This window comes from Gopherus evgoodei, chromosome 11 (assembly GCF_007399415.2).
Source record: "Gopherus evgoodei ecotype Sinaloan lineage chromosome 11, rGopEvg1_v1.p, whole genome shotgun sequence".
NCBI lineage: Eukaryota > Metazoa > Chordata > Testudines > Testudinidae > Gopherus > Gopherus evgoodei.
The window spans coordinates 5,795,784-5,805,879 of NC_044332.1; positions in this window are offsets into that span (position 1 = coordinate 5,795,784).

Here is a 10,096-nt window from a genome sequence, read left to right on the forward strand (position 1 = left end):
CTCCCCCAAGTTTTGTTTCCCTCGTGTAGCTGAGATCAGAATTCTGGTCTTTTATTTTAATACCTTCTAGTGGTGGAAAATGATCTGGCTCCTACAAGATGGAAATGGAGCACCTTGGTTGAACTTCTCCTGTTTGATATGCATTAGTAATATTGCACTTTGCAAACAATTCCATTTATTTTTATTTTTTTCTTCCCAAGTGAAGTTAGTGCTGTTGAGAAGTGCTGGATTGGCAGCCCTGGAAACAGAAGTGTTCTATTTGTTTACAGAGCCCCAGTGGGAGCAGCTATTTCCTCGCAGGACAAGGTGGAGCCCATTTGCTGACATATGGGTGGGTGTTTCATGATTTTTAGTCCTCTTGTGCATCCTGGCATGTTGTAGAGGGAAGAGACACAACCCCACCTCCTGTAGGTTACATACCCATCCTTCTCCTTGCTACAGCAACCTGTGATGGCGTGTGTATCCCCACACAGGCTTTGAAGGGATTAATGTGGGCCTCAGAGGCCAATTAACATACTTAGCTGCACCTGAGTGACAGAGAAAGCCAGGCCTAATTGATAATGTAGCCTAGCTTGGGAGGGACTAGGTGGTGATTATAAAGCCAGGGAATTTGAAGCAGAAAGGGAGCTGCAGGGAGAGAGTCTATAGTCACGTTTTGGGGGACAGAAAAGGTAGGAAGTGGTCCAGAGAAGCAGCGAGAAGTCTGAGGGAGTACACCTTAGTTGCCAGATACCAGGTCCCTGGGCTGGAATCAGAGTAGAGGAAGGACCTGGGTTCCCTGAACAACTACCAAGAAAGGTGGTGTGAAACCCCCTTGAGGAAGGAGTATAAGGACACCGCTTTTGTAAATGGAAATCATGCCTCACCAATCTATTAGAATTCTTTCGGGGGTCAACAAACGTGGGCAAGGATGATATAGTGGATAAAGTATATTTGGACTTTCAGAAAGCCTTTGACAAGTTCCCACAATAAAGGCTCTTAAGCAAAGTAAGCAGTCATGGAATCAGAGAGAAGGTCCTCTCATGGATTAGTAGCTGGTTAAAAGACAGGAAACAAAGGGTAGGAATAAATGGTCAGTTTTCACAATGGAGAGAGGTAAATAGCAGGGTCTCCCAGGGATCTGTACTGGGACCAGCGCTGTTCAACATATTCATAAATGATCTGGAAAAAGGTTAAACAGTGATGTGGCAAAGTTTGCAGATGATACAAAACTACTCAAGATAGTTAAGTACAAAGCAGACTGTGAAGAGTTAGTGGGATCTCACAAACATGGATGACTGGGTAGCAAAATGGCAAATGAAATTTAATGCCGATAAATTCAGAGTAATGCACATTGGAAAACATAATCCCAGCTAAACCTACAGAATGATGAGGTCTAAATTAGCTGTTGCCACTCAAGAAAGATCTTGGAGTTATGAGGTTAGTTCTCTGAAAACATCTGCTCAGTGTACAGTGGCAGTCAAAAATGCTAACTGGATGTTAGGAACAATGAGGCAAAGGATAGTTAATAAGAAAATATCATAAAGCCAGTACATAAAGCCATGAATACTACATGCAGTTGCGGTCATGCCATCTCCAAAAAGATATATTACAAATGGAAAAATGGAAAGGAAACAAAGGTGATTATGGATATGGAACAACTTCCATACCAGGAGAGATTAAAAAGACTGAGACTGTTAAGCTTGGAAAAGAGACAACTAACGGGTGATGTGATAGAGATATATAAAATCATGAATGGTGTGGAAACAGTGAATAGGAAGTGTTTTTTACCCCTTCACATAATACAAGAATCCAGAGAAATTAATAGGCGGTAGTTTAAAACAAACACAAGGAAGTACTTCACACAATGCACGCTCAACGTCTGGGATTTATTGGCAGGGGATGTTGTGAAGGCCAGAAGTGTAACTGGGCTCAAAAAAATATTAGGTAAGTTGATGGCAGATAGGTCCATCAGTGGCTATTAGCCAAGATGGTCAGGGACGCAACCCTCATGCCCCAGGTGTCCCTACAGCTGATAAGAGGAAATGTTTTTTAACACAGGGCCTAATTAGCCAGTGGAACTCTTTGCTACAGGAGATCAATGATGCCAAGATCTCAGCAGGATTAAAAAATGGTATTTGCACATGGAATAAGGCTATCAAGTTATGATGATGAATCAAAGAGTTTTGCAAGGAATGTAAACCCTCATACTTCAAGGGATAAGTCACCCTCTAGCTCATGTGAGTTGGGAAGAAACATTCCCTGGGGACAGTTGTCCCACAATTGCCTGCTGCAGTTTCTTGCACCTTCCTATGAAGCAGCTGGAACTGAATACTGCTGGAGACCAGATACTAATCAGATAGGTCTGATCTGAACTGGCAATTCCTGTCATCTAAGTGTGACAGAGCTCAGAGATAACTAACCAGTGTTCTAGGTATAATGGGTTCTAAAGTAACTCTTTGCACCAAACGTTGATGTCGCACTGCTTCCCTCTGAGTAAATATTGCCCTGTTGAGCTGCTGGTGAGGTTGTAGGATGCTAGTAGTCTCCATTCCCTCCATCCCTGGAGGAGAGATATGTTCTATGAATTTCTTTACTGAAAAGCTTTTGTTAAATTGCACTGATTGGCTGTGAATATTCATAGCCAATGTACATAATGTACATCTGGAGGGAAGCATGAACCACATAGTGCTGTTAATTGCAATTTAATGTGTTAATTCTCACACTGTTTTCTCATTGGTAGTAAAAGAATCCCAATTAGTTATGATTTCACTTGATTCAGGAGTGAAGTTATCAACAGTTTAAAATATGCAGACCTGTGAAATGCTGAATTTGAATATTGCATCCCTTATAAATATTTTATCTCATTGGCAAGATTTCAAGAATCTCTGAGGTGTTACTTTGGCAATTCCACCTTTTTTTGTTTAACAAGTAAAATCCTGACTTAATGTTCAACTCTACTGTTTACCTTACTTTATACATTTCAGGATCAAGCATTGTACTATATAACTAGAAATCATGCAGTAGAACACAGTGGGGAAAAACAGTAGAAAAATTCACTGTTTAAACAAAGGTCTCATCTGCACTGGTGTGCAGTGGGGTTACCAGAAAATTTCATAGAAAATGCTGATACAGATTCCCTGTTCAGAATTTAAAAAGTCTGTGCGTTATAAACTAGAGCTGTGCAAATAGCTGTTTTTTTGCTTCAGTGGCCAAACTGACAAATCATGCAAAAAATTGATTTGGGGAGATTCAAAAAATTTTTTTTTAATTTTTCAGTGACCCAAAAGAGTTTTTTAAATTTTTTTAAATAGTTTTAGGTCAAATGTTTAAGTTGAAAAGAAACTTTGTTTTTTACTTTTTTTTAAAAAGTGTGTAATAAAATCAAAATAAAATTGGAAACAATGTCATTTTGCACCAATCTTTTTGACTTTCCAAATATACACACATAAAATTAACTGAAACAATCCATGAATTCAACACAAACTTGCAAAATATTTTGGTCAACCTGAATCTGCATTTTTTTTAAGCAAAAAAAAAAAAAAAGAAAAAGTTTTGTCTGAAAAGTTTCACCCAGCCCTGTAACAACCAGTTTTACAGACCAGGTTACTAGGTACTAGCACAGTTTGAAAAATGGCCACATGCTCAGGGCTTGTTTATGCTATAATTTTTAGGGTAATCGTTTCACCATTGCATCATACAGCTCCACAGATCATAGGTAGATTGGGCATGACCATGTTATTTAGATCTACCCTGTGGAGAATTAGGTGAGATGTTGGTGAAAATGTTTGTGCTCCATTTGCATGAGGACTGATGGAGCTGCATCAGTAGTAGTGCAATGGTGGCAGATTCCCTAGGAAAGGCTACTTTAGACACAGTCTTTTTTGCTACCAGGGTCTAGAACAGGGGTCCCCAATGCCTCTCGATGATGACGCTTACCACCAAGTGATGTCATCAAGAGGCATCGCTCGCGAATTTTGGTGGCGATGCCTCTCGATGATGCCGCTTTACCGTCGACAAGTGACATCATCGAGAGGCGTTGCCCCCGAATTTCAGCGGGGACGCCTCTCACTGACGCCACTTGCCATTGACAAGTGATGTCATCGAGAGGCATTGCCCCTGAATTTCAGCGGGGATGCCTCTCGCTGGCGCTGCTTGCCATCGACAAATGATGTCATCGAGAGGCATTGCCCCTGAATTTCAGCGGGGATGCCTCTCGCTGGCGCTGCTTGCCATCGACAAGTGATGTCATCGAGAGGCATCGCTCCTGAATTTTGGTGGGGATGTATCTCGATGACATCGCTTGTCGACGGCAAGTGGCGTCAGCGAGAGGCTTCCCCGCTGAATTTCGGGGGCGACGCCTCTCAATGACGTCACTTGTCTACGGCAAGCGATGTCATCGAGAGGCGTCACCGCAGAAATGCCACCGAAATTCGGCGGCATTTCGGCGGGTGCTCCACTGCCACAGTGGTCCTTCGGCTGGTGCCCGCCAGCTGAAAAGGTTGGGGACCACTGGTCTAGAAGTTTAAAGGGCACCATTCACCATTGCCTGCCCCTAGTGTAGACATTGTCACTGTTGCAAAATGGATGTGAAACACCACTATTCTGATTTGATAGTGTTTTACAACCATTTTGCACTGGTGAGAATGACTACACATGGGACAGGGCAATAGTGAATTGGGCCCAGGTGATCTTCACTGCAGAGTTAACTCAGATGATCAGCATTTGGGTGTGAACTATCACACTGCAAAGCCCTACTTGAGTTACTGAGTCTTCACTGGTGCTGCACTCGCCTGTGTGTGTTGCTAGGAATTCTGGGAGCATATCCAATGATTCTTTGTGTTACAGTAACCTGAGATGCTCTATGATTCCCAGTGAATTATGGGAGAACTTTCCTGTCCTTCTTGGCCAACGGAGGGGGGGAATTGTGGGAGTGAATTGGAGGACAATCAGCACTTGAGTGATTTAGCCTGCCCCCCTCACTTCAAAGTAGCTGAGTTAATAGCCCAAGTGAAAGCCCCAATCAGGCCTTAGCCTACAGTCCCAGATGAGCCAGCTTATCCGGGTTAAAAGTGCCACTAAATTCCGATGACAAGGTTTTGTATGTGGACAAAATCAGAGGGGGGTTAGAGGCCACACCCTGGTAAGAGCCCAAGTTAACGCTGCAGTGAAGACATACCCATCGTAGTCTCTGCAATTCTTTCCTTGTATTTCTGGGGCTTGAGTCTTCTCCAATGACAGTTTTACATCAGTGTAACTTTACTGACCTCAGCAATAAGACCCCTGACTTACACCTGTGTAAGCAAAAGATTTTATATTATGCTTCTTTTGACCATGAGCTAAATGATCCCTTAGAATTCTGTCAAATTTATAGAAGGTGAAACATTGAGATGAATATCAGCATCATTCTGAGCGAACAGAAGGAAAAATGGTGGTTTGAGACACCAGTTTTTCCTGAGATCTTGCAAATGGAGGGGGAAAAAATCCTCTTTCTTAATTTTATGTTATGTTTCCCGCATACATCCTCTTCATCATTTGCAGTATGGGACCAGTCAGTGCGGGATGATTTACAAATAGCTTTATCCAATAAAAGGAAAAAGTACAATGAAGGAGGGGAAATCCTGGCCCCATTGATGATGGTACAACTCCCATTGACTTCAGCAGGGGCAAGATGTCACCCTAGAATTGCAAATAGTGCAGTCTGCACTTCCTTCAACCATAAACCACAAATAATGCTTGGAGAGTTATTACTTTCATGTGCAGAGTTGTGCTTAGAGCATGTCCTCTGAGATCTTTCCATGGGGATCCATATAAAATACCTCTCCTGAAAGCTACCCGATATGCAAACAAAGGAACTCCATCCAGTGCCTGTAACAAAAAGCCTTCACATATGCATACAAGCCCAGACCTCTTATTGCCAGCCTGTGTAAGACATCAGTGAGATTAAACAGGATTGAGATGCTTTTACCACACAGGACACTGAGAATGCTACTTGGTAAGTGTCTTTTGTAGAATTCTGCGCCAACAAAAAATGTCCTCTTTGTCATGGAGTGAATGAAAATTGTTGTTGTTCGCTTCTCCTCGGATTTATGTTAACGCTGGGTTTAACTAGGCTGTATCCCTTACTTTATTGTAGCAAACAGTAGTCAGTGGCTTGTCGGTTGAGATCGCCTGGATTTGTTTTAAGGTTGAGTCAACTCTCTCTGACCCAAGGCTGAACTAAATCTAGTTCCCCGAAGATTCCGCCATAGGATATCAGATTCGAAGACAGAATGACATATATAATGAGCTCCTGGGTTCAGTTCAGTTACAACAGAGTCCCTGTTGAATTGAGCAAGGCATCAGAGCTGTACTTTTGTTTTTGTAGCAGGACCCTCACTTGGGGAAACTCAAGGACAGGTTCCTATACCTCCCTGTGACTTCTCCCCATGCAATGGAATTAGCAGTTGGATTCCTTGTATTTGCTGTCCAGATGCCTTCTTGCATGGATATTTACTTAGAAAATATTAGGCTGAGGTCTAGCGTGACAGCTTTGTGGGACTCTGTGTAAGAGCTTAAAGAAAGTAACAGAATTCGTGTGCTCTTTTAAAAAGAGAATGAAAAGCGGGGAACCCCTGTGAAGCTGCCCTTCTCACACAATGTCATTATGGAATGATGTTGCATTGAAAGGTATCAATACTGCATCGGAGAGTCAGGACACAGATACCACAAACTTTTGGATTCATGAATTTATCCTGGAGGACAAAGCTTCTTAAAAGCTTCTCGTTGGTGTAAAAAGACTGGGTGTGCTTTTTATTAAGTCCAAAGAAAAAAAAAGTTATAAAACTATTAAAAGTTGCCCAGATAACATGGGAAAGGCTTCTGCAAAGGCTTCTGCAGCAACAATTGACTTGGTCTGGTTGCACATAACCCAGATTCTCAGCTGGTGTAAACTGTCATTGTTTTGGAGTTCTGAGAATTTGCATCAGATGAGAATCTGGCCCATGTAAGATTTTTTTCTATTGCTATTTTTCTTGTTAAATGTGCAGCTAAATATATTTAAGTTAAGCATATGCCATCAACACGCAATGGGAATGATAATGATGTTAACCTTAGTGTTTGCATCTGTTGCTTTTGTTATGTTGGCTATGCATGATGAACAGATTTTTTTACAGTTAATCTCTTGTTTAACAAAATATACCTGCATTTAATAAATGGTCCTGATTAGATGTTGAATTTCACCCCGACTGGGCTAAGGGGGCGAGTGTTTACTGTGAGGACTGAATTGGCAAACGAGAAGATAAAAATGAAAGGTCCCAGTCTGACAATCGCTTCTGCATGTGTGCAACTTTATTCGTGCAACTAATTTCATTGAAATTAATAGGACTATTGGTGCGCATACATTTGTGCATGTGTATCCTGATTGTGGGATTGGGGCCTTCATTTAAAAAACCCATATTCTTATGGTTTAGAAAGTATTGCAGTATCCACAGCTCTTTCATGCCCTCTGTTCTCTCTAGTTCATTATGTTAGCCTAAGCCTTTTGAGTTAAGTTAAACTCCTAATTGACTGATCAGATTAACAGGATACCATCAACTTGAAATCTAGTCAGGATATATCTTTCCTGCAGAGTTTAATTTGAGTGTAGAGAATTTGAGTGAGTTAGCCTAGCTCGAGTCAGAGCAGCCACACCGCAGAATGATACTGGAAGAGTTGTCTTAGCAGTTGAGGAGTTGTGCTGACTCGAGCTGTAGCCTACACCTCCTGAGGGGCCAGCCAACTCTAGTAAAAAGCCAACTCGAGTTAAGGATTTTTGTGTGTGGATGGGATTCAAATTAGGGGCAACACCCATGTTATAACTTGAGCTGTGAAGATCAGCCCTCAGTTTCAAAGATAAAAGCTCCTCTCTTTGAGGCCTCGCCACCAATGTTAATGGTTTTACAATTCAATGTACATATTTGTAAATGTTTTTCTGTCACCTTTAGCTTACATGAAAGACTCACGCAAACAGAATAAGGCCCCAGTCCTGCAAGGAGTCCCCATAGGAGGAGATGATTTGGGTCTATATATATTTTCTCCCCTCAAATGTGGTTGTGCTGAAGCACTGAAGTCAATGGGAGCTGCAGGTGCTTAGCACCTTGAGGAAACAGATCACAACAATGCTGGGTTTGAGGACTATGTAGAAAAAGCATGATTTTTTTTTACATTATGGGACATATTGTTAAGGTAGGAGGCACCGAGTGGTGCTGTTCCCTAGTCATACAATTTCCATATTTTGTGCAGGGACTGTTCAGTTTCTGAAGAAATGCTGTATTGTCAGTTTGCTTTGTAATTCAGATTCCTTGTGTGTGTGTGTATGTGTGTGTGTGGGGGGGAGCTGTGGCAAACAGCAAGAAAGCTTTTCTCTGCTTTAATCTCTCTAACTGGAGTCAATGATCAGTGCAGAGTTGCTCCTTGAGAATTGGGCATTGGTTTTTGAGCTGAGATTTGAGAAAGGGTTTGCCTGTGAGCCATTTGTGACCACCTCTGTTCCAGGACCGATATGTATGGTATAAATAAACCAGATACACTTAAAAAAAAACAACCTACCCCTAGACTTTATATCACTAATTTCTTCTCCACCAGGAAGCTGACCTGCAGGGCTGTAATATCTGCTACCACTTTGCAGCAGGGTAAGAATATTTCCCCTCCCAAACCTCATCCCTGGCTCTTTCAAAGAGCTTGATTCTGCAAGAAGCTGAGCACTCTCATGGACCCAGCCACGGACGTAGGCATGTGCCAAGTGTCTTGCTGGATTGGGAAGAGAGTGCCCAGCATCTTGCAGGACTGAGCCCAGAAACAAGAACATAGATTTTCCTCGTTGTGCAAAATAACTCACATTGCAGCTGACACAAAGCATGGCAGAGGAGAATTCTTTAGAGTATTATGATTAAGGCTATTTTGTCACAGATATTTTTAGTAAAAGTCACAGAGAGGTCACTGGCAAAAAAGAAAAATTCACAGAAGCCGTAACCTGTCTGTGATTTTTACTAAAAATATCCCTGACAAAATGGGGATCTGCAGGTCTCCCTGAAGTGGGGTAGCTGCACAGGGGCTAGGAGTCGCCTGCAGCAGCTGAGGGCTTCAGGGTATCCCTGCTGCCTGCAGTTCCAGGCCTTCCCCCGCTGCTCGTGGGGTCCGGGAGCTGTGGGACACCCTGCCACCCACGGTAGCTTGGAGCTTCGGGTACCCTGCAGCTCCCTGCCCCTGTAGTGCTGGGGGACCCTGCAGCTCCCGACCACTACAGGCTGAAGTCACAGAAGCTGCTGAAAGTCATGGATTCCATGACTTCTGTGACTAAATTGTAGCCTTAATTATGATCAAATAAAACTGGTGAGGAAATAACTGAAGTAGTTTTGTAACCTTATGCAGGTGCAGCATTTTTTATCAAACTAGCGCAAATAGTGTCATGATTAGCAATGAAAAATTACTTTGTATTAGAGTTTACTTAATGTTGTAAGTAAGTCATATATAGAACATTATGAACCTGGTTCTCAGCTTCTATAAATGGGCTAGCTCCATTGACGTCAGCGGAGCTGTGTCGATTTACAGTGGCTGAGAATCGGGCCATATTTCTAAAAGCACTTGATTACAATGTTGTCATTTTTCCCTCCCCAGGGTATATTTGCTTTCCTTCCTAGAGGACTGCTTAAATATCCTACTTTAAAACAATGTCTTTTCTCCACGGAGAACGATATAATATGCCACTGTTGAATTAATACCTCCATGAAAGAGGAGTATGTTCTCTCACGATGATCCCCTTTCTGCATGATTTATGGTTTCATGCATTTTAATTTTATGCAGACTTCTCTTTTTTAGTTATTTACCACCTTACATCACTTTCCCCCCACTTTCTACCTCAATTTAAACTTCCTTTTCAAAGTGCCTTTTTTAATACGGAAAGTTACAACCCAGCTTTCTATAGGCAGGGTTCTGTCAGTATCTACTATACTGTTCATGCAAATATACCAGTTTGCTAATTTCATTGTTCCCACAGAGACAATTCTGCATGGAGGGGGAAAACATTTAAAATAGTGTTTATATCAAAATCAATATATCTAAAGATTTCATTGCTACTTGCAATAACTGCTGAAGGCAG